Source organism: Cuculus canorus, chromosome 4 (assembly GCF_017976375.1).
Source record: "Cuculus canorus isolate bCucCan1 chromosome 4, bCucCan1.pri, whole genome shotgun sequence".
Taxonomy (NCBI): Eukaryota; Metazoa; Chordata; class Aves; order Cuculiformes; family Cuculidae; genus Cuculus; species Cuculus canorus.
Genome location: NC_071404.1, coordinates 79,491,391 through 79,518,308, shown reverse-complemented (window position 1 = coordinate 79,518,308; position 26,918 = coordinate 79,491,391). Strand labels below are relative to the sequence as shown.

Genomic DNA, 26,918 nt, shown 5'->3' with positions numbered 1-26,918 from the left:
TTCCAGTTGTTTGAACAGCTTGATCAGCCACACCAGGCTGGCAGGGAGGTGGTGAGCATCAAAGAGTCAGAGAGAAAAAAAACACGGATTGATAAAGAGGGAGGCTGCACCCCCAGGACAGACTGCAGCTGCGCGGAACAGAGCAGAGCCCCTCTCGGCACCAGCTGCACGTGGAGTTCACCACCAGCAAAGGGCAGAGGCAACTGGCCTTCCCCGCACCTATGCCCTGCCGCACAGGTAACGCTGCCTCCGCGCTCCAGGAGCGGGGCTCCACATGCCAACAGCTGCACCGCCTGCCTCCACCCGGAGCCAGGGCTCTTTCTGGGCTGGTGCAGTGACAACCATAGCCATGGAACAGCAGAAGAGCCAGTACCTGTTCCTCCAGCGCAGCCACTGAAGTGAGCCTCCTGGATGCTCACACACATGGCCTTTGCCAAGTATAACCAACATCAGGCAAACTTCAGCCAGGCTTCAGCCGGAGCAGCTTCCCAACAGTGACAGACTTGTCCCTCAGCACCCTCCAGGCTGCCCCAAATCCACCTCAGCAGCAGGAGTGGCTCTGACACGCCCCTCTCAGGGCACCCGGATGGTGAGCTCCACAGCCTCAGGCCTGAACCAGGGTTCAGCTGAATGCCAGCTCGGTGCTTTGTGTCCCATCATACACTAGGAGCACTCAGCCGCTATTCTTCCCTTCTCCGAACAGTGAGAAAAGTGGCACAAACTCGTGTTACATTGGCAAACAAACCCCGTTTGCCAGAGCACCTGCCGCAGTCGGGATTCCCTGACCCAGCAGAAGTTAGGACAGACACTGCCAATCTGAAAGCCCCTGCTCCGAAAAAGTGAAGCAACTCCAGTTAAAGGCTTCTTGTGACAGAACTTCCCTGAACTATCAGGTTTTCAACGGTGCCAGATCACTAGTGGCAGGCAAAGCTCACCGGAGCAACCTGGCTACGGTTATTTCAGCAGGGAAGGTTTCGCTCAGCCAAATTCTACCTCTAGGTGAAACTGCACATCTGAGCCCATTAAGGTCTCGCAATCCAAAGGAGAATTTCCTGTTCCGCAAGCCAAGAACCCACTGGATTCATCTTAGTCGACACATACATTTCCACAGGTTTATAGCTACCAACGCCAACCCCAAAGCAATCGACCCTGGGTTTGCCATCTGGCAGCAGGGCTCTGCCTGCGAGGGTCAGTGACTGCCTTGGGTGAGGCCCATGATGATTTTTTTTTTTTTAAGCCCAAGGATTCTGCTGCTCCTTTTGCTGCAGGGCTGATGGGTGTTCCCAAGAAACTGGTGTTCCTTTTCAGTTGGATCTTTTGCACAAGATTTGGCAGGTCAAAGTGGGTAAGTTATTAATGAAAACAATCTAAAGTACACTCTGCACATTTCAAAACATGAGATTCACTGTTTTAAGCGTTTTCTCCACACTTCCATTTCCAGTTTTGAGCCATCTCCAATACTCAACAAGGCTAAGCCAAAATCCTCCACCAGGAATAATCCCAGAAAGTGTTTTGCTGCAAACCCCCTCCTTTTCAATGTGGTGACTCGTTAACATCACCTCTTTGTCTGAGTTTTGACCCACAATTAGCAACTCACTCCTTCTGGGAGCGGGTTGCCTTGCTGGGACTGCAGCAGAGCCTCTCCCAAGTCTCTGTTCTTCCCAACCTGCTGGAGTTTATTCTGTTGGGATTTTTTTTTTTTACATACGAATTTAACAAGTATCCTGCTGCCTCTGGTGTAAAGCCCAGCTTTTCCCTGCCTTACCAAGGCAGAGCTGACTTCTTGCAAGACTCCCTGGGCAGCTTCCAGTTCAGTTCCCTCCCCGTGCCACCTTCCCCTGCCTCCGAAGGTGGTGCGAGATCTGAACATGCAGGATTTGGGCCCAAATCCCCACTCGGAGAAGGAATTGACAGAACATGTGCCGCAGCCAATGTTTAAGACTCAACATCTTGGTTATTTATTCTCCGAAATGCCACAAACCATAAGTACATATTATAGACAAATCACTTGTCAAAGCGCTTCCTTCATTTAATTAAAGCCATTTTTTATTCAGAGAAGTGCAAAGAAGCAACTTAAACAGATAACATTTTTCACACTTACACGGAATGAAAATAGCCAAACTCAATTTTGGCAAAGCACATTGCAACATGGGATCCGAGCGAAGGCTATCCACGTGCCAGCTCCCATCTCTGCCGAGGCGATAGCAGCAAGTTACACGCACCATGGCTCCCAGTCAACATTCCTTAGGACCCCTGACCTTCCGGGCGTTGCGGACACACCAGTGACTTTTACACTCCCCTGCCCATGCTGGAGCGGCAATGTGTTTCCCCATAGCAGTGCGAATTCCCAGGCAGCAAAGTGCTGCTCTGGTTCCAAAGCTACATCCCCAAAGCACCCCTTGCTTTTCCATTGTGGCTCAGAATACTCTACCAGCAAAAGCCTATGGTGAGTGTCCATAAACACGTCGGCTGCAGACACCACTGATTAACTTGGGGGGACACTGACAGAGCCACCAAAGCCGCACACAGCACGAAGCGAGAAGCAGAAGCCCTGGCCGAATGAGGATGGGCAAAGTCAGAGTTCAGGTACCAGGGGCCAATTCAGAGCAGGTTTTCCTCTGGCAGCGTGAACAGATTGACCTCAACATGCTTTAGCAAGACTTGTGCATAATAATTAAGGCCTAGGTTAAAGAGCATACAAACCATCTCAAGAGTCCTGGGAATAGCTTTTCCCTACAACCTTAGCCAAAGGCTACTAAATCCCACACTCAAATGTACTTTTCCTGGGTTCAGTCCCACTTTCAGGCTCTGCAGGTCAGGAATGCCCACGCACGTGGCTCTACTCCAACTCAATTTTACAGCAACTCCCTCAGAGACAAAGGGAGGGAAGAACTCTCTGCCACCCAAACACAGCAACAGTCTCTGGGTTTCTCAATAAGGAATACCACAACTCCAGGCCAGAGGCAGCATAAGGGAGTTCCGCAGTGGGCCATGCTCACCGAGGCTGGTATTTCATATCAGCGTTTCCCACCATGACCCATGTCCCATGTGTTAGCAGCCACCGCTGCTGCCCAGAGTAAAACACCATTCTGACTCCATTGTGTTTGTTCACAATTGCTATGGCAAATGAAGTCATTTACACATTTACCTTGGAAGCTCAAGTTAGCTGCCGTGCGATCCCTTACAGCCCTCAAACCTCACAATTTGAGTGATACATTCAGACTCCATCTGTGCATACTATTGACCGTATGATGTAAACTACGCTTTAGCAATTCACACTTGCTTGGTTCTGCAGTACCTGTGGGTGCCAAGCATATGTTTCCTATTCTCCTTGCCTCTCCTGGGCCATATGCAATCTCCTCATACCATCAGCTTCCTTATAGACGCAACTTTGCTGCTCGGAAGGCTCTTGTAATGCATAAATCGCATCAGCGGTGCCAAACACCGGTTGTGAATCAACGTGTGCAGAGAATCTGCAGTGTTCAAGCAGCAATTCTGAGACCACAAGAACCGCAGGAGCCAGGCAGCAAGGTGGGTTCCCCTCACACCAGGCCTGAATCCCTGATGGGATGGTCCCCAGAGCACTAAAAGAAGGCCGTCGGCGAAGCAGCTTCAAAGGCTGCACAAGCCATCACCCTGTACCACCACAGTCAGCTTTCTGGGCTGCCCTGCTGCCCTTCGTCCGCTCAGGAAGGGGTGGATAGCCAGCATGCCAAAAACCCGATGGGTCTGGAAGGATCTGGTTTTCAGGGATTAGACTGTTGCTCTGGATTGCTCTGTTGCTAGGCAAAACACAAGGGTTCTTTCTCCTCTTTCTGGAAAAGGCTCTGCTCTCTCCTTGAGGGGCAGAGCTGAATTTCATATTGTCAATGCTGCAAGGCTAGGATGAGAGCACAGAGACCTCCTCCTCGTTCCAAGACACATCTCCAGCCTGCTCCCTTTTGGAAATAACACCACACCCTCACTGAGGTCCTCACAAGGAAGGGAAAAAAGCCACCACACCACCGCTGCTGCAGCAGGATAAGTGTTGGGGGCCGTGCATTTGTTTCTTATGGCTTGTGCTGGAGAACGGCCGCAAAGACACTGCATTCAGCTGCCTGGACAGCTCACCACCTCCTGCGGAGCGAGGTGTTTGCCCGAAGGCTACCACATGCAAACATCTCTGTGAGCTAAGGATATGGCTGTGCCCCATGACCGGTTACAATCCAAGAGTGCTCTCCTCCATCACCCTTCTACCCGAGTGCTTCCCGCCTGCTCTGAAGCAGCTGCATTTGTTGCTGGCTGCTATTAAGCAGATTATGACATCCCAGCACCCCAGCGCATCTGTGTGAGCCAACACATCAACAGCGACAGCAACCCCGCCTTCCCAGGGATAAGAAACCACTTCTCCCTCATTCCTGCTCACCTGGCTTAGGGTGCAGGGAGTCCAAGGGGAAGAAAGGGTGGGGTTACAGCACAGCTCTAGTTACCGTCTCAGTAATTGAACAGATAACTCAGTCCAAGCACTGCAATTGCCTAAAGAAGAGTCTGGTAGCAATGCACCTGCATCCCAATAACTACTACCTTCTGTTAGCTACAGGTAAAGGTAATTATCCACAAGTAAATGACTACCTAGACTATAAATTACCTACAAAAATTTGGGCTGGGTTTTTGCCAATCACCATTCCAATCAATTAACCAAAAATTGACTGGCTGGCTCTGGCCCAAGGCTCTCCTCATCAGTATTCACTGCCAGTGCCTGCGAGATGAAGGAAACAAAACGAAAGGGGAGAGTGAGAAATCCTGCTAAGGTTAGGAAGGGACTACAGCAACAGCAAGACAGAAGGAAATGGGTTCCAAGCGGTAGCTGCGAATGTTCCGGTTCCGGCACGGGCAGGGCAATGAAGGGTGTGCAGACACAGCAGCACGCACAGCCACTTCCACCAAGAGTGGGAGCCATGACCAACAGCCAGAACCGGAGAGCTCCGAGTATGCGACTTGTCTGGATTGGGCTCTGGGCAGATTTTCCAAGGGCTGCTACAGCAAGAGAGAATACCACTACACTTGGACTGTAACGGCTGGTGGAGAAATAATTACACGTGAGCAGGATGCTTCTGACAGAGCTCCTGAATTTTCAGCTCCACCATGGCGCAGGAGCCAGTCAGTGCCCACAAAACCTCCCGGTTTTAACATCCAGGGAGACAGAAACGTTCCAGGAATGAAAGGGAGACTTTAAGCAACCAGCATCCCCTCTGCAGCGCTGCTGTTAAAACAACACATGCTCTGTTTTAGTGATTGTGGTCACTGAACATTAAACGCACTCCTGCCATTTCCAGCTGAACAATCCCTGCAGGCCATCACATACGGAGACTGGTCAGCTGTCCGTGTGCTCCGAGGACACCTGCAAGGGCAGGAGCTGCCCTTGGGAACAGCAACATGGGCTCTTTAAGCAGACACCACATCCCACTCAGCACGGGACACCCAGCCACCACTTGGACAGGGAATGCCACAGGCTGATGTGCTGGCAGTCCAGCACACCCTGCAATTAACAGCACATTTCCCACCAAATGGGAGTTTTGTATTCTTAAACTTACTCCGAGGCACAATTGGCTTCGTTTGTAGCATGCACTGTAGCACAAACTTTGACACTTAGGCCAGGCCAAGCCAGGTCAAACACATCTCCATGCAACCAGGCCTGAGGGACCTGACTTTTCTGAGGGACGCGACTTGCAATATCAATTTGAGAGCCAACCAACAGCCCCGGCCACAGCTCCCTGCACTCTGCCTAGGAACAATTCCTCCGTTTCCAACAGAAGCCAAGGAATTCACTGATGTGCCTACTCAGACCGCATTTTGCGCACAGCAGACAGGGAAGGCCTCTGGTTACTGCAGGAGAACCACTTGCGTGCATAGTTTCCACGCTGCTGTGCTGCAAGGCTCCTCACGTCTGCTGTTCCCACCTTTACAACTACCAGCCTTTACAGAGTGCTGTGATTTCAGTGAGGACGATCCTCTGCTCACAAACACAGGACTCGGGTATAGACTGTGTTCTACAGCTCTGAAAGGCTCCCCAAAGGCCACAGGAGCAACAGCACCCCAGGAATGCTGTCCTGGAAAAGAACCCTTTACAAGAGCAGAACTGAGGTCACAAACCCCGGCTAATTCTCATCACTGAGACTCCCTCTTCTCCTCTGTTGTAAACAGAAACATGCATTTAGCTGCAATGGGACCCGAATATTTATTTGTGACTAATTTTTAGTGCTCACACCCTGTAAGGAAGATACAAAGCTGTAAACGCTGACAAAACCAGTGACTGGCAGCCATTCCAGACTGTTCTGGAGAACTCGTTAGGGAACGAACTCCAAAACAAACAAACTGCGAAGAAAACCACTAATAAGGACAACCCCGTGCCTTCCACATCACCTCAAAAGCCGTTTCCAAGACGCTTTTCTCATGTCACCGTCAGTTACTGATTTATTAAAAAGCAACAAGATATTCCACCGCGTAAAGTAAGATTTTTATTTATTTATGCAGGCCTGTCACTGTCGATAAAATACTGTGGATTAGACATTACTCGCACTCCATATAATTAAGCGGAAGGCCAGACCTTTGTGGAAGCGCTCCCAGCATTCTCATCCTGGCCAGGCTGATGGGGAGAGCGGCTCCCGAGGGCAGCAGAGCCTCGATCCCACCACTGACCTGGAATGCCCACCACCACAAACCTTTGTAGTTCTTCCCGTCAACCACAGTCTCTGCGGGTGCCAGGCAAATGATGCGAGGGGAAAAACCTCCCCCCGAGGCTCGAGCAGAACCCGAACCCAGGTAACAACACAACCCACACAAAGAGCATCACGAAGTTGAGTGGTTCCACCAGAACAACCAAGCTGCCCATCAGCCTGGCTCCCTCACACCACTGCATCCCATGCCAGTGCCCGCTGCAGACGCGACTGAGGACTCCAAATCCTACAAACACTTGAAGCGTTTGGGCTTCCTCCGAAGAAACAGAAAATAAAACAAATCCTGAAGCATGTAGGGAAGGCACAGAGCATCCTTGGAGCCCCTCGGCACCGCCAGAGTGGCTGCTGGGTTCCACCGCAGAGCCCCGCTGTGCACATCCCGCTGCCTCACTGGCGCCCACTCTGGGCAGTTTGCAAACTCCATTCTTTCTTCAGTCTCAAGGTCGTTTCTTGTTTATTTGATGATCCATTGTGCTCCCAGCCTGACGGGTCTCTTAGTCCCCCCCCGGGTTGTTAACTTTAAATGAGTTTCCAGAAGAACCGGGCTGGTACCTCACTGGCACAGAAACTTTGTTTTTTAAGTGCCGGTAACGGATGCCAGCAGTCCTGGGGGAGGCTCCGAGGACCTCAAAGGCAATAGTTCTCTGCCCAGGAGCAAAGAAGCCATTACAGCTTGTACTGGAAGATTTAATAGGTGTCATAATTTATCATGTAAACTGAAAAGTGTTTCTTAATTAAGTGCGTACGTTAATGAATTTTTTAATTTGATCCCTGTAAGTACCTTGCTATACTAATTGCAATATTCTACACATTAGTCATCCGCTGTTGCCCTTGGCTATTTTCTACCCTGAGAGGGAGAGATAGAGCTTAGCAGTTAAAGTTCATTTAACTCTTTCCACCCAACAAATTAAACTTCCAGTTATTCACACCGGAGAGCAACAGCTGCATTCCGGTCCCAGAGCCCTTGAAGGATGGCACTTAGCATGCACATCAGCCTGGGCCTCTTCCTCAGCTCCTGCAAAGAGGGGATGAGCAGAATAAGGGAGAAGAAACAAACAAATCCACAGGGGAAAACACCCCCTGGCACTGCAGAGGACCAGGCGCTCACTACTGGCACTGGAATGAGTGCGGCACAGGAAGGTTATGAGCAATGGACACTTCCCAGCATGGTTTCCAATGGAGACTGAGGTTCATTTCACCGTCTTAATTAGGCACAGTGCTAAGTGACTTGAGTTTTCAAACCCACATCTTGTTCCAGGTTTCAATGCATGCTTGAGCGAGGTGTCAGCTTCTCCAACGCTCTTCACTTGCACTCAAATCTGAAGAGCGAGAGGCTACAAGTGCGACACGTCCCAAGAGGAAGCGAAGCAGCAGCAGTTGAGGGCATGGCACATGGCTCACCCACTGCAAACACCGCTACAGGAGTTGCTCTCCACTTGGTTGAAGACACCAAGGCACCGTAAGCAGTGTGTCCACACTGACTGCAGCCCACCAGTACCACAAACGGTTCCCAAGGCAAGCAGAGCCACACAGGACCCATCCAAAGCAAGGACAGCTGCTGTGCAACGTTCCTCACAGAAGTCAGACCAGACCTGAGGGGAAGCTTCTACCTCTGAGCCCTCTCCAGCCCTGCCCTTCCCTACAGCTTATCCTGCTGCTGGCCTTTTGCAGCACCCACACCAGACTCCTCTGATATTCAGGCTCAGCAGCAATAGCTCCAGTTACTAGTGTGGAACTCGAGACAAGGCGCTAGACTTGTTCTGCAACCCCGCTTCTCTCCCTCCTGCCACTTCCAGGCGTGTTGGGCATTGGCTACTGCTGCAAGCTCTCCTGAGAGGCTCACACATGCAATTAAGTGGATTATATGGAAGATGTTTCAACAGCCAAGGAAGTTCTGAGGCTGTGGCTGCTTTGTGCAGAACTGCATCACTCACCCACTTCCCCACTCGTCAGCAGAGCTCATGAAATTATTAGCCGCAGCGGAGCATAACGCGTTTGGAGGAAGTGCCACTCCTCACCCAGGTAGCTGTCACCTGCTTCTCAACCGACCTCAAACACTGTTGCCTACGGCATCCTGTTCCATTAAAGAAAACGTCTCCTGACAGCTTTCTTGCTGTATGACACTCCTCTGCTAAGACACTGAGATGCAAACCTCCCCGTTAAGCCTCTACAGGAAGCAAACACTGCTCAGCGACTGCCAGAGGTCAGAGCTCATGGGCTGATCGCAGATGCGACTGCACAGTCCCACAGCTGCCCTAGGCTGCTGACTGCAGCCGTTCTGGGAAGCTTTCTCGGGTGTCCTGACAACCAACGCAGTTAAGGAGGTGCTGCCTCTATCAACTTGGATCTCTGGCTCCCGTACACCAACACGGCTCCACATGAGTGATACTGGCATGGCCCGGCCTGACTCTTATTGTCAAAGGACATCCTCCAGCCCAACACACTGAGCTTGTAATGATAAATCTTAAAAGTGCATTCCCCTACTACAATGAATTCCGTCCTCAGCTGCCCAGCACTAACTCAGTTCCAGCAGCCTCAGCAGAGCTACCAGGAGGAATTGCATTGGGGAGGACTGGGCCAACCACACAGAGAGATGAAGAACTTGCTAATGGCAAAGCCATCTCATGCCTCCGGCTCCGCGATCTGAATAAGGCAAGAGTTAGGGAAACTGTGTTTGTGTTTTGGAGAACTCTGAGGAGAGCAAAAGCAAGTGATTTTCCCTGACTTCCAGCACGGCGCTGCTGAAGCACGGTGCAGGTAGGGCTGTCAAACAGCCACCTCCGCCGTTACACTCAACATATGCTTCGGAATACTCGAGTTACAGAGATTTGATCCTCCTGTCGGATCTGACGTGACAGTGTCAAACACAGCTCGCTGTTTGTCACTCAGGAGATCACATCTCCCTCGTATTTATATTTCACCACTCCTGCTAATGCCACTTCCCTTACAGATTTTCCTCTCCTTTTGTACACAAGAAGCTGTCACTGTAACTATCCAAAGACAGACAGATCAAGAACAAACAGAACTACGAAGTCACACCCCAACTCAGACACTCCAGGAATCAATTCTTCCACTGGGAAAATGGATGGGGTCCTCTGTCAAGTGCCTTGCACTGTTGTGTGCCTACATCTGTACAAATCCCTGTTTCCATCTTGTATCAGCTTTCACAGGTGTGGAACATAAAAGTGCAACGCCAGGCTCATGGTACTCCTCTCATGCCAACCATGTGGACCAGATTTTCAGCTGGTGTAAATGAGCAGAAAGCCACTGGCATTGGAGGAAAGATGCCGAAGAACCTGGCCCTCCTCTATGGCATGATCCACTGTGCTTGCAATCTCAACACAGTGCTGACTGAACGCACAAGGCTTAATGAGCACAAGGCCATTTTACAGACTCCTCTCCCTTTAGGAAGGATAACTGGGTATTTGGGGTTTCAGTTTTCCAAAAAAGCTTTGGGAAAGCTGAAGGCCACTCAAGTACAGCAACAGCATGACTACAGCTGCTCAGAACTGGACCAATTTCTGCCTTGAGCTTCAGCTTCTCCTCTCACCCCAGGCCTCCTCTGCACTGTGTGGCTGCCCTTCTCCAAAGGCCTTCTCCCACGGTGGGACCAGTGACTGTAAAGTGAAACCACCACTGCAGATCTGTCTGCAGTCCAATCCTCATCCTTCCTCTGACAAAATCTGTGTACAGGCTTTTCCTGCACCAAAACAAATTACCTACCGACTCCGTGCAGAGCTAGAGGCAGATACACGTGCCAATCTAACTGCAATCCCTAAGAGTTACCGAAACGACAATAAACCAGCCAAGAGAAGAGCTGAGGAACAGCTTTCTCACCTGGGGGGTCATTTTGCCTCTTCTCTTTACCTTTTTCACTGGTCACAATAAAAAAAAAATACCTCAGAAAGAAATAGTATTAAAGGTGAGTAAAAAGCGCAAACTGAAGGACAGGCTTTTCAGTGAAGTCAGTACAAGCCAAATGTTCATACACACTGATCCCACAAACACCCTTCTTTTTAAGTGCTGGTTTTATTTATCAGATAAACAAGGCCCACCCTCCTTTATCAGTCCCTCCAATACCACTACCGAATAGGGAGTACAGTTTTGGGGAATCAAGCCCCAGTCCCAAACCAGCAGCTTACTTGCCGCACTGCTATAGCTGCTCCTTGACTCTGGAGAGATGTAAAACCGAGGTGGAGGCCAACCCACACAGGTAACGCTGCAACCTGGGCTCTCGAGTAGGTTTTATCTCTTAGACAGAAGCTGCTCCGTAGGAATTCCCAGTGACAAAACAAAACCCTGAAGCTCACTAACCTCTGGTCATCCCTCTAAAAATGCTTTTTGATGGAACAAAACCCGAACTCCAGCGTGTGAAGTGGATCCAGGGAAGTCTCCATGCAAACCCCAGCAGCCAAAACAGATCCAGGCAAGTTTTCACACACGGCCATTCTCTGCACACCCAGCATCCTTCCTAGTGCTGAGCACAGGGGCCCTGGGCACTGCTGGGTCCCGCTGAACAGCATTAAACGCCAAAGACATCTGATCTGCCACCAAAAGCAGCCCTGAGTGATTTGATCAGCAAGGGCATCTGAGCCAAATGAGCTCATTAGTGTACACCACTTACCCTTTCTCCCCAACAACACAAAAGTCGACTCACGCTCCTCCCTCGGTGTTGGGTCTCACTACCAGGTACCATCTTATTGTTGCAGCCACAGCCTCGCACTTACAGAAAGACATAAAATGCCTGTGCTGGCCATTCTGCCAAAGCCGGCAGATTTGCTGCAGACAAACACTGTCAGCTTTTTGTCAGAAGCTCAGTATCCTCAATATACAGAAGAGAAATAAACAAAAGACCCAAGCAGCTTCCTCCTAGGTAGGAAACCAGCATGAGCAGAGTGAGATAGGGCAAGCCCGAAGACTGGAAATGGAGTCAATTAAGACCGAGGGTTCCCTCCAATTCACTTCTCTCTACGCTGTGGCGGTGAGCTGTCTCGAAAGCCCAAAGGCAATCCCCATGCAGCTAAGACAAACACACGCTTTCCTCCCACCTCTCCTCAGGCTGTGGAGCAGAGGGAAGCTACAGGAAGAAAACTGGCACAGCCCCACGAGGCAGCCCACAGCAGGAGAGGCGACGCCGGCAGCCGGCTTCCACTTCTTGCCTCCCATCACTTGTGACTGCACATCTCACAGCACAACCCTGGGCCAACTTCACAGCTCACGTGTGTCTTTGGATAGTCAAGATGCTGCTCTTCGAGCCACAGCCTCACCCCTGCTCAAGTGCAGCATGGAGACAAGCGACATGGTGGGAGAAGGTCTCCTGGGGAGTGTGGCAGCAGCATGCTTTCTGTCCGCTGCCTTGCCCAGCCCTTCACACACTGAACATCGCTCTTCCTGAGACGCCTCTGAGCCTACAGGAAAACACAGATCTCATGGTGCAGCAGTGACACCATTGGCAAACCGAAAGAAGTGCAAAGGCTCCTGGTTTCAGAGATGAAGATAACATATGCACTGGCAAAACCAAAGCAGGGCAGCTTTAGTGAGACTGGTGAACCACGAAGCAGGAGCAAAGCATTCTAGTGCGACTCTCGCCTGGTCGCAGGTAACTGCTCCAGACGCTTCCAGCCAGTGAAGCGACCCACGACAGCATTCGCCAAGACTTACATTGCAGAGATGCTGTTAGTTTTAACCACACCCTGGAGACTGGACTGTAAGTGATGCCCTTGAACAAAACGTCAAAGCTGCCGCTGGCTTACAGCTGACTTCCAAGAAGTTTATGCTGCAGCTGGATGGAAATACTCTGGGTCAGGACACTGGCCTGAAGCCCAGGCCTCCAGCCACCCTCGTCCCATCTCTTTCCAAGCCTCTTATGATGCCGAGAGCCGGTCCCGGCAATGTGAGGCAGCCACGGCACTTCAACTCCACACACAGAGCAAAGTGAGAAACCCACGCAGGACAGTCACAAGAAAAAGCTTCCAATCTACCACTGACTCTGTTCAACAGCACAGCCCTATGCTTTGTTGTACAGACGCTGTTGGGATCACCGTGGAGTGTTTTCCGTGCCATGTTGGCTTTGCTTTGTCCAGCAGACCCATCAGCACAACAACAGAGCTGGGTGAAAGCATCTGGGAAGGCTCTGCAGGGACTTGCAAGGACTGGGGCACTACAGTGAATTTGAAGGGCCAGTCTTTGTTACGGCAACAATTTTAACTAATTAGAATCTATGTATGCGATTTTAATACCTAATATTAAACCACTTAATACATGATTTATAGAAGCACGGGTTTAACAGGTCTTAAAAGAGCCATTAACCCAAATAGGACACAAAGAGTTATGCACCCTGTCCAGATACGCATGAGCAGACACGGGTCTAACCTGTTGATCTCATGTGAGAAGTCCGGTTAATTAAGAGAAAAATGGCAAAAGGAAATGGCCAGGGTCATGAAAGGAAACCTACTACAGGATGTGCAATAATATGAACAAAAGTTACTGTGCACTGCAAACCGCAACTACTGTTTACCGAGAGTTTTATGTTAAAATCCCCCCGATGCAGACTTTCTCAGTGCCTCTCTCATTATCTTGCATGGAGCACTGGGATACTATCCCACACTTGGGCTGTGGGCACAGGGATTCAGCACTCAGCCACACTGTCAATATGGTCAGCAGCTCTGAATGAGCCTTTTTGTGTCCTGAGTCTCAGCCTCCTCTGCTGTAGAAAAAGCTGTCACGGCATTTGTACTTCTTAAACAGTTCAGGAGCAGAGATGACAAAATATGCGTAACAGGAATTAATTAAAACAGCTATTACTGATTTTAATGCTAATATCAGAGTGAGCAGCACTTGAGAAACCCTGATCTCACGGAAAAACTCATTTCCTACAGCACATCAAGAGCTCCTGAAACCACCCTGCTGAAGGATATTGCCCTCACACCTGCCAGTGACAGGAGAGGATGCAGTGCAGCCAGGCATCTCCTCTAGCCTCCCACTCCACTGCTACTGTTACTGCACCACACTGGGCTGTTTGGACTTACAGGATGATGCAGGCTAATAGCCAATTCTTCCCCATCTCCCTCACAGGTCCAGTACATGATTGAGCAGAGCACTCTGTACATGCATGCAAGCGCTCTCTCTGCAGCCAACTACTCTTCTGTGACCGCGTACAGCACAGAATAGTCCTCCTCATGACATGGATCGGAGTTACACACAGAGAGCAATCACAGAACGAGGGGCGATCCAATCAAAAGGGCACCTTTTTGTCTGCAGGAAAGATAAAACTTTTACAAAGAGCCAGGAAGGAAAGTCAGAGCTGCTCTGTGCAGGCTCTGCCCCTTCTCCCCTTGTACTGCAGGGCAAAAATGCAGGAGAGCATCACAGCTTTCTGTAAGAAGCTGCTATCTGCCTTCTGCTAACTGGCTTTGGAGTTCATTCCCCTTCCATCTCCACCTTCCCCAAGCACCCTGGCTGCAGTGCCCTCATTTCCTTCAGTTGGGATGGTTTTTGGAGGCAGACTAGAGAGCCCAGCAAAATGGACCATGACGAAGTGCACTGTGCAATGGCTTCACAACCACCCAGCCCATCCATGCAAGCAGCAACGCAGAAGAAGGTTTGGAGTGGATGTTTCCATGTTCAAACGCAGGTAAGGTTGAGGAAGTTGTCTCGTTATCCCGAGAGGACATGGGCCCGAGCACCCCAGAGACAAATGAGATCCCGGTGTCCCCTCCACATATAAATATTTCAGCAGCCCCTCCTCCCCCAACATATGCCCACATCTCCTTCAGCTCATAAAAAACCAATTCCCTCTTGCTGTTTGTGAGCACCAGGAGTCTCCAAGTGGTGATTAGTGGATTACGTGCATCTCAGGGACTGGCTCCAATCACTTTCCCCTGGCAAATTGCTCAGCTCCGATGCAGCAGCACAGACTAGTGCAGGTTCTGCCACTGGGGCTTGGGCTTCATTACAGCCAAGAGACTTCAGGCGTTTGTTTACGTGTCTGCAACACCATCCTCCTGGGCGACCAATAAGCCTTTCCCCGGTGTTTCTACTCTTGGAATACTTAAGAGCAATCACCACCAGCTCTCGGAGCCAGGAGGAGCATCTCAACAATTTCCCCAAGTCAACTGACAACAGCCTGAGGTAATATTCACCCCCTTAGATGAAGACAAGTGCTCTCCACACAAGGATGCTGGAGTTTAGCACCACTCAATAAATCAGAGCAACATGCTGCAAAGCTTGCTATTAGTTCTGAGCCATTAATTTCTGCTGGGTCTTTGACACAACTGCTTAAAAAGCACTGTAACCTGCGCTCCCAAAGTTAGACTGCAAAGAGCAGCCTCCTTGAAAATTCTACTCTACCAACCCACTGCAGTCCTGGGACAAACACCTACATCGTATCACTGCAGAGCCGGAGGTTTCCTGCTGCAAGATCCGCAAGTGAGCTGTTCCCTCCCGAAAGAAACAGCTGGGAAGCACAACATGTGTTCGAGATCCCCATACAGGAGAGACACATCACCATATGAAGCTCCAAAGAATACCTTCCTCTACGTCATTTCCAGTAGCCTTCTTCTCAATGACTGAATGCCAAAGGTATTAAAAACTACTGAAATGCACTTGCCTGAAGTTCCGTTACAAGTACAGCTGCTGGTAAGATCAAACCCACAGGCACGTTCTTTCCCCTGCGAGAGGTAGCCAACAACTGGAGGGAGGGGTTGGTGTGTGTTTTTGGGGAGGTGGTTTCATAGCAGCCCCTAAAATCTTATCCCCCATCATGGCAAAGCAAGCCTCCATCCAACAACAGGCTCTGAACTTGAAGACATTTAATGAAAGAGCCAAGGGGAAGCAGTACAGCTGTGGGCCGCACCAGCCTCAGGTCACTACGCGAAGGCCAACTCAAGAGGATTTGCACCATTACTGGCCGTCTGTATGGAGCTCCAGACCCATCCACCCATCATACAACACTGTGACAGCACTCAGTACTCTCTGCTTCTGGATGAGGCTGTAATGGGGAATCCTAATTAAAGGCACAGAAGGAAAAAGGCCTTCCAGACAATTAATAATCAACCTAGCGTTAGGTTAAAAACACGTTTTAATTGGACTGTAATGAGGCAACAACGTATCTCTGATTCCATTGAAAACTGAAAAGCCTGCTCCAGGTAAATGAAACGAGTGCTTTTGTACAAATGAGCACTTATCAACTTTGTTCCATATGGCATCATAAAATATACAGGGCAGGTAACGAAGCAGCACCAAAAAGTAAATACTCGGCAATACCAGTTTCCTTGCATCTCTTGGTGGGTGCATAGTGTCACCATAATGACCATGACAGCACCCAAGGAGAACGAGCAGTTCAGACTGCCCACCCTTAAGTAAAGTACAGAGAGGGGCATTTTATGGGTTTGGCGTTTCCCTTCTGCATCAAAATAGAACTGACCTCCTCCTTTGTGGGAAGGCTGCCCTGCCCTGCCAGGTCTCAACCAACCTATCACTGCCCACAGGCTCACTCTCCTAAGCATCGTTCCACTGTGGTCCTGCTACAAATGGTCCAATAAATCCCAAGGAAGCCCTGAAACGGGATGAAAAACCTACAAGAAAAAAGAAATTCTCCTGCTGTTCTTGAACACTTTTGAACTGGGTGACACAGGGAGAAGTAAAACAGCTGGAGACGGAGATGAAACTGGAAACAGCACTGATGTGTCACAGGGAGCCAAGCACCAAGAGTGGGATCCAATCATACCCATGACGGATCACAACGGCTCTTCAGCACTGCTGGAAAAACCTGGCCCTGGAGGAACCACTGCCAACATATTTCCACAGCTTTTTTGTTCCTCCTCTCTGTTCCAGTTCCCTACCTTACCTCACACAGACAGAACTGGAACAAAACCGAGATGCTCAGCAGCCTTCCCAACCAAACCCACTGCAATACAGCTGCTGCTCTTTTTTGTGCCTCTCTTCCAATGGTCCAAGTGTGCAGAGAACCCTTTCACAGACTGCGCTTCCACACACAACAATCACTGAGAAGAAGAGCGACTGTATTCTTAGATCTGCCCCTTAATCACCACCTTCGCTATCTCTTATCTTCTGTGGCCCAACTGCTCTACCAGCATGCTTGCAGTGACAGTTAGGCTTCCAGCTGTAAGTTAGGGCCTCCGATTCCATTAGCCAATTCATATCATAAGAAAGCACAGCTTCTCTCAAACAAATGAGACTCTCATCACCAGTTACTGCTGTCCACAATAAGTAGCCATGTTATTTAGGCTGACGAGAAGCATGACGATTTGCAGAACTGGTGGGACAAAACACGTGCGGCACGGACACAGGTAACACAACTAGTCATAGAATTATAGAATCATAAAATAGAATCACAGAATAGTCTGGGCTGGAAGGGACCTTAAAGATCATCTAGTTCCAACCCCTTGACATAGGCAGGGACATCCTGCTAGATTAGGCTGCCCAAGGCCCCATCCAACCTGTCCTGAACAGTCTGAAAGCACTGATCAGAGGTGAGCTGTGAAGAACATCACTCATGCACAATCACGTATGCTACTGACTCACCCTCTGATGTGAATATTGACTAACAGTCTAGCTCACTCTGAGCACAGGACCATCTCCCTGCAGGTGGGACACAAAGCTAGAAAATACTCAAACATGACAAACTTCATGCCGACAACTCAAGTTGTCTTTGACCTCTCACCCTGATCTATCAGTAATGTGATAGGACGCTTTTTTAGACGCAAGGGTCAGGAACACAAACGCTCAGCACAAACCTGCTCAGCAGTCATGCATTTAACAGTAAAAGAATCTCTTCCTTCCTACCTGGGCCAGGGCAGGCATTCCCGCTTTCCACACACAAGCAGAGGAGAAGAGAAAGAGTGCAGGCTGAGTCTGGAAAGAAAAGGGCTCACTAACTCAGCTTAGAGAGCTCCTTTGCTGTAAAACATGACTATATGTGAGACTGGTTTTATTACTGTTATTATTTGCAGGCTTAACTAAATTGTCATTTAAATAACATATTGAAAGGTAAACCGCCACCTGCTCCTGCCAGATGTTCTGCAGATCTTTAGTAACACTTCACACACACTGCAGTACTGGAGGAAGGAGGAGGCTGGGCCTCCAAGGTATTTATCTCCCAGCCTCCTCCTGGGCTGTAAGGAGATTTCTATTATGCAGACTCATCATCAAAATAACAAGGACCGTGCTGCAAAAACCGTATCACACTCCTCTTGTTATCCCAAGAATCAGAATGCGCACAAACATGCTGGGATACGTCTGGCAATGCTCCCTTGTACCTCAATTTCCATTCAATAGGAGGATGCGCCTTAAAAGGGCTTTGTTCCTGCTCAAGCAACACATTTGGAAAGAAACGGCAACATTCTCTTTCTTCAAAACACCCACAACTTCTGTAAATTGTAACTAAAGGACTGTTTCAATATCCTCATCCATTTCAGTTTCCACTCCACAACATCCTCATGGAAACACTGGCATGAGACTGTGTCAGTTGGCACCTCCCACACGAAAAAGCAATGGGGAAGAGCTCTGCTGCATCTAGATACAGAAACCATCGTTACCAGGCTGACAGGGCTCTACTTACAGTTCTGCAGTAGAGTTACCCAAAGCAGCTACAAGGGAGCATCAGCAGCCGAAACAGAGGCCTTCTCCTGCCTGTTTCTCCACAGTCCCACACGTGTAGGCGGTTCCTCAAAGTAAATGAACACAGCATTGATAGCAACGAAGAAAAGCAGCCACCTCTACTGCTCCTCAGATAAAGAAGCACCTCGCACCACCACTGCACACTCTACTGCTGTGCTCTTTGACCAAGCTCAGTCAACCACCTGACTGAGCTGTTGGGAGATCATAGAACCATAGAATGTCCTGAGTTGGAAATGACACGCAAGAACCGTCGAGTCTAACTCCTGTCCCTATGCAGGACAATCCCAGTATTCGCACTGTGGGTCTGTAGGCATTGACCAAATGCTTCTTGAATATCGTTAGGCTCAGTGCCGTGACTGCTTCCCTGGGAGCTGTTCCAGTGCTCCACACCTCTGGTTAAAAACCCTTTTCCTTATGTCCAACTTAAGCCACCCTGAGTCCATCTTCCTGGGTCCAGAGAGAATAGCTTAGCACCTGCTCCTCCTCCTGCCCGTGTGAGGAAGCTGCAGACCATGATGAGGTCTCCCCTCATCTCGTCCAGGCCGAACAGACCCAGTGACTTCAGCCACTCCTCACATGCTTCCCCTCCAAACCCTTCACCAACTTTGGGTGCCCTCCGAGGCACATCTCTGGGGCATCTCCAGCAGGACGCAAGGCAAACAACACGCAACCATTACGCATGCTAAAACTCCCCAAGCTGTACAGTTTTGCAAACACTGCCTATTTCTTTAAATGCTTCCAAGCAACAAATAACCTTCTCCCAGCGGCTATCAGAGCTCGCAACTCACGTTCACTGCAAGAGTCACAAGTTAACTTATTTTACAAGAAGCCATCAGCTGGAAGGAGCTCACTCCCCGTCTGCTGGCAAACAGATAGGACCTCTGCGTCCTTTGCAAGCAGCCAGGATGGCTGCAAATAAAGATCAGGACAACAGAAATACTACAGGCAAGCCAGGGAAGAGAGGCCCAGAACCCACCTTGCAGCAGATGCGCTCCTGATAGTACAGCCAGCCTTCCTTTATTCCCTCTGCCTTACGGGAGGCTCTCCCCTCTCTCCCCATGAAACCTGGCACCATCCATTCACTCCCACCCTGGCCACCCATGCAGATCCTCCCGGAGCACTGTTGTGTCTCTGTGGGCCCCTTTGCTGCTGTGATGAAAGGCAGAAAACCCAGGGTATGCGAGAGTCCTAACGTCGCCCTCCACCTGTCCCCTCAGGCTGCCTGCGGCGCCCATCTGCCTAGCCCCGCCACAGCCACAGAGGTCCATCATGTACCAAACGAAGCAGCTAATAAACCAGAAAGGCCTGTCAGAGCACGAAAGGGCTGTCAACGTGCACAGCTTTCTCCCCTACAAGCAACATTTTACATGCAAAATGAACTGTCAGTGGCCAAACCTTGTGCTGTTTCACTGATTTCACATGACTCCCAGAACCTCACTTTTGCACCAAGGCAAGGTGCTCTGCTCAGGGGTGCAGAGAGGATGCACAGCCTTACAGGAGGGACACGGTTCACGGTGGGGGGTTGGACTGGATGTCCTTCCTGGTCTCTTCCAGCCAAAACCATTCCGAGATTATCAATTGAACCAAGGACACTTAAGCCTAGCACCTAGGCATTGTCTCCTTACTGAAAGCAGTCCTTGGTTGCTTTTCCTTCCAAGACCTCAAGCCATGAAGAGCCAAGCCTACATCTTTTAGGAACACTTCCCCCTGGAAGCATAGAATTGTCTCACCTTCGGGTTCCACACAGATGGCTCACCACGCAGAAGAGCTGAGGACTGCCACTGAAGAGTTACTGATTACTCAAACCCCAGAACGCCTGGCTGCTATTCCGACCCTGTCCTCAGGTTTCTCCCTGCTGAATTCCAACCAAGCAAGTATGCACCCTCCCTAGGAGAGCACTTATTCAGTTTTTTGGTCTTTTTCACAGTTTCCTTCAAGTTCTCTTTAGTTTCCTGGGGCTACTAGAATAGCAGTCCCAGAACCGCTCACAGACTTCAAAAAGGCAGTCACAAGACCTCCCGGGCACATAAAAACTTGAATCCTCCAGCTGTTAACTGCTCAGTGCCTTTCAAAGATGCCAACAGTCCTTTTAGAAAAAGCACTGCCCACTTCCGACTGTTTCATCACTGCAAGCCTCAGCTCTTTTCCCCATTTGCTGCCTTCCATAGTGGCTCTCCCATGCTACATGCAGGGCTGGCACGCTCTGCTCCCAGCTGTGTGGCTTTGTATTTCACCACATGAAGGAGAAAACTGTTTCCTGACACCATGAAATCCACGCGTATTAATGCACGCAACCCCTTTCTACTCCTCAACACCCCAGACACTTTAACACCATTGCTCAAAAGTGCAGTTGTTTTCTTCTGTGCCAGTGAAAGAGGACAAGGACGTCAAACACTGCAGGAGTAAACAGCTATTCCTGCAGGACACCAGTAGGATCCAACCTGCTCAACCTCGACAACCTGCATTTTAAGACTACACCATTAGCAAGTTTTTAACCTGTTTAATAACGTGCTGTGTGAAAATTCTGCACCATTCATGTGTCTTAATCAAAACATCATTCAGCACCAGGAGAAGTTGATCAGCCAGGCTCAAGCTCATCAAAGAAGATAAGTTCGTTTGACAAGATCCATTTCCCATATAGCCAGCTTGATTGACGTTAATGACATTCAATACTTGTTTCTGCCCCGAACTGCCTGCGTGTAGGTGTCACTTGCTCTTTCTAGGCTTCAATTTTCATCTTCCTGAGCACATGGCTTTCCTGCTCACGGGAGGTGGTGAGGACGCATTTGTCTGTGCTTACACAGACCCAGAGGCTGTACCAACCTTTGCCAAAAGCGAAGCAGCAAGCTACCCAACAGCACCTCCAAGGAGAACTGTCTGCACCAAGTGGCATCCTGCTGACCCAACACACAACTCACAATGCTGAGCAAACCAAGAGATGCAGAAACACATGGGAGAAGCCTGACAACAAGCAGCTCAGAGAGGGCATGACACCAGCTCTTTTAATAGTTAAAAGCCTCAACACCTGCAGACCTGTAGCGTCTCCAAAAAGTATGTTAAACAGCCCTGGATATTCCTGCCCAAGTAGTTCCCGCCTCATAAAATCACTCGGGTTTGAAAAGATCTTTGAGATCATCAAATCCAACCGTATCTGTCCACTACTATACCAAATTCCCAAGCACCTCATCTGCCCATCTCTTAAACCCCTCCGCGGATAGGGACTCTACCACCTCCCTAGGCAGCCTGTAAGGTACCTCCTTGACGCTTGTGTGCTCTGGATGGCATACACACGTGCCAATCACCAAAGACACCGCAAGAGCTTTCTGAAAAGCTACCAACGAGCTCTGCTACAATATAAAGCACACTTTGCAAGCGAGAAGACACCATGAAAATGCTAACTCATGAATTGCTGGTGCAATGTCAGGTGAAGCCTTGGTTCGGCAGACAGGGAACATCAGCCAGCTTCTGCATGTCATAGAGAGACATTGGTAAATCACAAAGACACCTGGGCTAAGACAACAAGCAACAAGTCCCCTAAAGATGGATATAAGCCCTCGCTCCAATGCCATTTCAGGCAGTCAGGACATTAACATCATCTCACAACCTGATTTTTGAGAACTATCTCCTGTATTTCTACATGAGATATTGGTTTTGACCCAGGGGCTTGGCTGTAACATGATCCCATGCTAAGAGATCTGCAGAAATAGTCAACGATACAGGTGAAGAGCAACTGACAACTCCTCTCCAAGGAGACAAGACATCAATCCACGAGTCAAATCCAACTGAAGAAAAGACAAAGCTGCCCAAAGATTTAGTAGAAATCAGAGCAGACCTTCTGCACTCACTGCAAATACACATACATCCAGCGCTCCTCCTTTTTTCCAGTCTTTTCGCTCCCTCCCTTCCCTTGGATTCCCAGCTCCTCCCTTTCCAAGCACTTGGCATGCCTGCCTGGCAGCCAAGGACCAAAGATAGATGTGGGCACAGCAGATGACAGCGCAAAGGCAGAAGACGGACTCTAACACCACTGGTGCTCCCAGCAGAGGCGATGCGCCTGCTCCCGCGGCAGCAGTGAACAGTGGGGTTCAGGCTTCCACAGAGGGAGACATCTCAATAAGCAGATGTGAGCCAGCACACCTTCCACACAACGCTCTTCCTCAGGAAGCGCCCGATGCAGCTTGCCATGATAACTAAATTTATTATTAACTGTGTATTTCATGATGTTGGTGACAATATGTTAATGTGATTTTTCACGTCCTCCTGCGGTGAGCAGATGGCTCCTTTTACTTTACTTTCCACATCAAGTGTGATTATTTCATGGTGCCAAAAGCCACCTGCCGCTCCCTGGTCTCCAGTCTAATTTTTTATGTTGGTAAAACACAGCAGGACTTGTTATCAGTTGGATGGCATCTTAATAAAAGGAGACACGCCAACATATTGACATCATGTTCAAGGGGAAATTTGAGCCCCACCCTGGCCCCTCCCCCAGTTGCATAAAAAAATAATCAAACGCAACTAAAAAAAAAAGCCAGCGAGCCCCCCCCCGTCCCCTGCCCAGGCCCCACCAGCTTCAAGATGCTCAGTCACTGCTTTCGGGCCCTGTGCCAAGATGGAGAGTTGGCCTCCTTTTGTTCCTATCCCAAGCACCTCAGTCGGGGCTCTGATCTCTCGTCCTGTGTAATGATAATTAGCCGTAACATATTCCGAAGTCAAATGTAAGCAGGAATACATTAACATTGAGATCAGTGCCAGGGTAATTTTCATTGGGGAAATGACAAAGAAGGACAGAAAAATTGAAACGCGGGACGTGGAGATCCTGGGTATTGCTTTCACGGAGATGAAGGGTAAGCTCATTTGGTTGTCAGTCACGAGCTGGCACTCAACAGCCAGCTGTGGGGTACAAGAAATAAACAATGTGGCTCTGAGAATCTATTCCAGCCCATCTCCAACACGCTGCACGGGCTGAAGACAAAGCCGTGCACGATTCCCATGGAGATACTCAAAACTAAAGGCAGAAATGCAGTAAGCCCATGTTTAGTAGGTCATTTCCCCAATAAGTGCCTTGCTTTGGCTGCTCTAGGAACAACTTACTGGGCAGTGACAGTGCAGAACAACCATTTCAACAACCAATAAGCCTGAAGGCAGCTCTTCCCAAACTCACCACTCTGAAGTCACTCAGTGTCTCATGGGAAGGACAAACACCCGTACCTCAAAGGCAGCCGAGGCACAATCCAGGAACAGCCTAAGGAACATCACCAGCCTATTTCCTTCAATAGTGCCTGAAACACAATAGACTCTGGCCTTCATTAACTGAGTGACACACAGACACGCTCACCCAACAGCTGCTGCCTCCCCAGCCTTTCCCCGTTCCACCACACAGATCAGCAGAGCCATCAGGTTTAACTATGAAAAAGATGCAAAGTAGGAAAACAAAGAAGGATCCTCAAATACTTCACAATAAAACCACGGCCGAGGATAGCACACTAGCATCCTCCTTCTAGCAGCACCACTGTATGCACACCGCTCTCCCAAGAGGGGGTTAGTGCCAGCTTCTCCAAAGACGATAAAGTTTTAGTTACAAACCCCCTCAAGGCACTTTGAACTAACAGAATGCTGCACTGAGTTACCACTGATCCATGAGAACAACAGCAGTCGCTTCCTTTTCCTTGACAGCACCCCATCAGGAAGACCACCAAGCGCATGGGGAGCAGTTCCTCGGTGCTGATGCCGGGGCTGCAACTGGCCCTTCCAATCTGACTGAGCAGAAATCCTGCCTCTGCCTTTTACAGGTGCGGCAGGAAGCTCCTAAAGCAGCTCAAGCCATCGACACCAATACAAGCAACTCCACAAAAGTCAGTTCTAACCGCATTCTCTTCCCTTGCGGCTCACCACACTGCACAGCTACATCCTGATGTGGTCCAATATCCAAGGGGATGCTTGGACAGGAACCGGGGTTTGCAGGGGATGGTCTGACCCGTTTCATCCTAGCACACGGTGGCCGATGGTCTGAACGACACTGCACTCGCTGCATCTGTGTCTGATGGAAGGATTAAGCTCATCATTAGGAATCATTCCGGTGACTGAAAATGCAGCCTCTCTCCTGATAATGTGCACTATCATTTAAAACAAATTAATTTCTCATTTCTTGCTGCTGGTCATAATTCTCAGCATGGGACACATCACAAATGACCTTAAGGATGGACGTACAATAATCATCAGCAAATCAGGAAAAAACACCAACTAAAAACAACTCGAAACCACTACAGCCCTATTTTTTTTTCCTCTCCGTTCCTGTAGGTTTTGAAACTCATTTTGCTAACAGAATTCATCCAATACCAGCAAATCACAGCCCTCTTCCTCCTTGAGGCAACTCCACTGCCTCTCTATGTTCTGTCATGAAATTGGTTAATTAACAATTTCTCTCTATTGCCACTAAGCAGAACTACAGTAAAATTACGAAGATGGTGTCTCATTATACGCACATTCCGAGACAGAAATCCATCGCTTACTGTCGGCATGTACCTGCACGTGTGCAGATTGTGAGGCAGGACCACGCTTGCCCCCATAACACCTTCCGGGTCTGCTGTGCCCACTGCTAACACAATTTTGACTTGGTGGATGGAGAACAAAGGGATGGGGCGGAGAGGAGCACAGACAGGAATAGGGCTTGGGTAGGAGAGCGCTACCAGAGCCCACAGCACATGAGCTGAGCTGAACTGAAGGATGAGGAGCACAATGATCCAGAGCTCAGCTCGAGCCTTCAGTTCCACCTGCAAACACAGAAAGCGCTAGAGTCGTTACAGCCTGCCTCTCTTCCCAAGTAACACTGAGATGAACCAAACAAACCGAGTGCTGCGGGGACCAGGCTGCTCTGAACCCTCTGTTATAGAGTACTGCTTTGATGCTCATGTTATCATTTTGATATTAATGCCCATAATCCCCTGGGAGCAAGCAATTGTTTATCTGAGTAAGCCCTTACATAAGACAGAACATTAAATTAAACTATCATCCCTCTAGATGCAACATTATGCAGCCACTACGTGTTAGATACTGAAAATTTGTTGCTCCCGCTTAGGTTTTTTTTAATCATGCAGCCTAATAAGATCCCGGTGAGTAATCTCTGCAATAAACATGATCCCAATGCCATCAAGCACCCTGCTTTGGCCTCCCATTGGAATTGCAGCCACCCAATCTTTTCTGGTTGCTTCAATCAAAACAAAAGCAATAAACAGAGGAATACTTAAATACCTACTCTGCCTTCCAGGAAAGCCTTTAGCATGACTTATACAAGCTCAGCCGCTCCGGGCCTCAGCATTCAGCCCCCATTACAGCCCATTTCTGCCCCGCAGCTCTAGATGCTGGTCTGTCTTTTCTCTCTCACACACATGTATTTTTACTCTCTAAAGCAGTGTCTCACATCAGTGTGTCATTAAGCAAACCTTACTGTTGGGGTTCCTAAGGGCTCAGGCTGGTCGGAAAACACATCCAGACACCTCAACACCTTCTATAAGTCATCGGAGACAAACACAGAGGCCTCTCTCTCACAGCCCCTTCAAGCAGAGTGCACCCGAGCCACACTGGCTCAGCGGGCCACGTGCTGCCAGCCTCAGCTTCTGCTTTTCCAGCTCTACCACTGCCACAACAAAAACTGTCTGGAATTTCCCATTCCTGTATCCCCTGCCTCCTTGCCTAGACAGGAACACAAGAGCAAGTGGCATCCCCTCCTCAGCTTCTCTGACAGTGGTGCACCTTTGAGCAGCAGGAGCAGCAACAACAGCACCCAGATGTGACCCTGGTTTCCAAATACATCAAATAGAGAGCATGAAGTTGGCACACACAGCCAACCAGTGCACAAAGAACACAGAAACCTCTCTGGCAAACTCCAGGCCACCAGGGCTGCCGGTTTTTCTTAAAGCAACTCTACCCTAAGCACTAACCTCACATGAGGATAAAGCCTAGTCCTGATGCACAACTCATTCTGCCATGCCTACTGCCCAGTTAAACTGACCTCCATGAGCTAAATAACTAAAAACTAGCTCTTATGACTCAAAACACCCACCAGTAGTGATATGTGATGTACCTACAGCATCATCTAGCTCCTCTTGCTATAAACCCATGTGGACATACCAAACGTAAGGATGGTTTCACCTTTCTGGTTGCATCACGCTCTAAGGAAGCTTCCAGTACACAGAATGGCTTTGGTTGGAAAGGACCTTAAATATCATTCAGTTCCAACGTCCTCTTAATTCTTTCCCCCTCTTTCCTATGGCCTTAGCACACTGGTCTTGATGCCAAGAGAGCCCCTCACTCAAGAGCAGCTACCTCCTGTGCCTGGCTCTGCTCAGCCCTGCACATAGAGCCCGGACAGAGGACTGTTCTTCAGCAGCACTACGGGGTGGGGGGGGGGCACAAACAAAAGCACGGCACACTCCAAATCCCAATCCATGCTTTCCTAGAGCCCAAGCATCACCTTTTCATTATGTGATAACCCAGTTAATTATGTGATCCATTATCCCTCAGTAGGTGATTGTTATCTTTCCATCATCAGCAGACATTTCCGTT

At 49.4% G+C, this 26,918-nt stretch overlaps 1 long non-coding RNA gene across 8 annotated transcripts in view; it reads right to left on the bottom strand.

Annotated features, from left to right (window-relative positions):
* LOC128852172 (uncharacterized) overlaps nucleotides 1-26,918 on the bottom strand; it is a 237,699-nt gene that overhangs the window by 148,732 nt on the left and 62,049 nt on the right. For 6 of the 8 annotated variants that reach the window (XR_008449861.1, XR_008449853.1, XR_008449856.1 and 3 more), the window contains exon 1: nucleotides 23,984-24,344. The exons of 1 other annotated variant lie outside the window; for it this stretch is intronic. This is a non-coding gene — a long non-coding RNA (uncharacterized LOC128852172). Of the gene's footprint in view, nucleotides 1-23,983; nucleotides 24,355-26,918 lie in introns of those variants that run through there. One more of the 8 variants, XR_008449855.1, reaches the window with a different exon arrangement.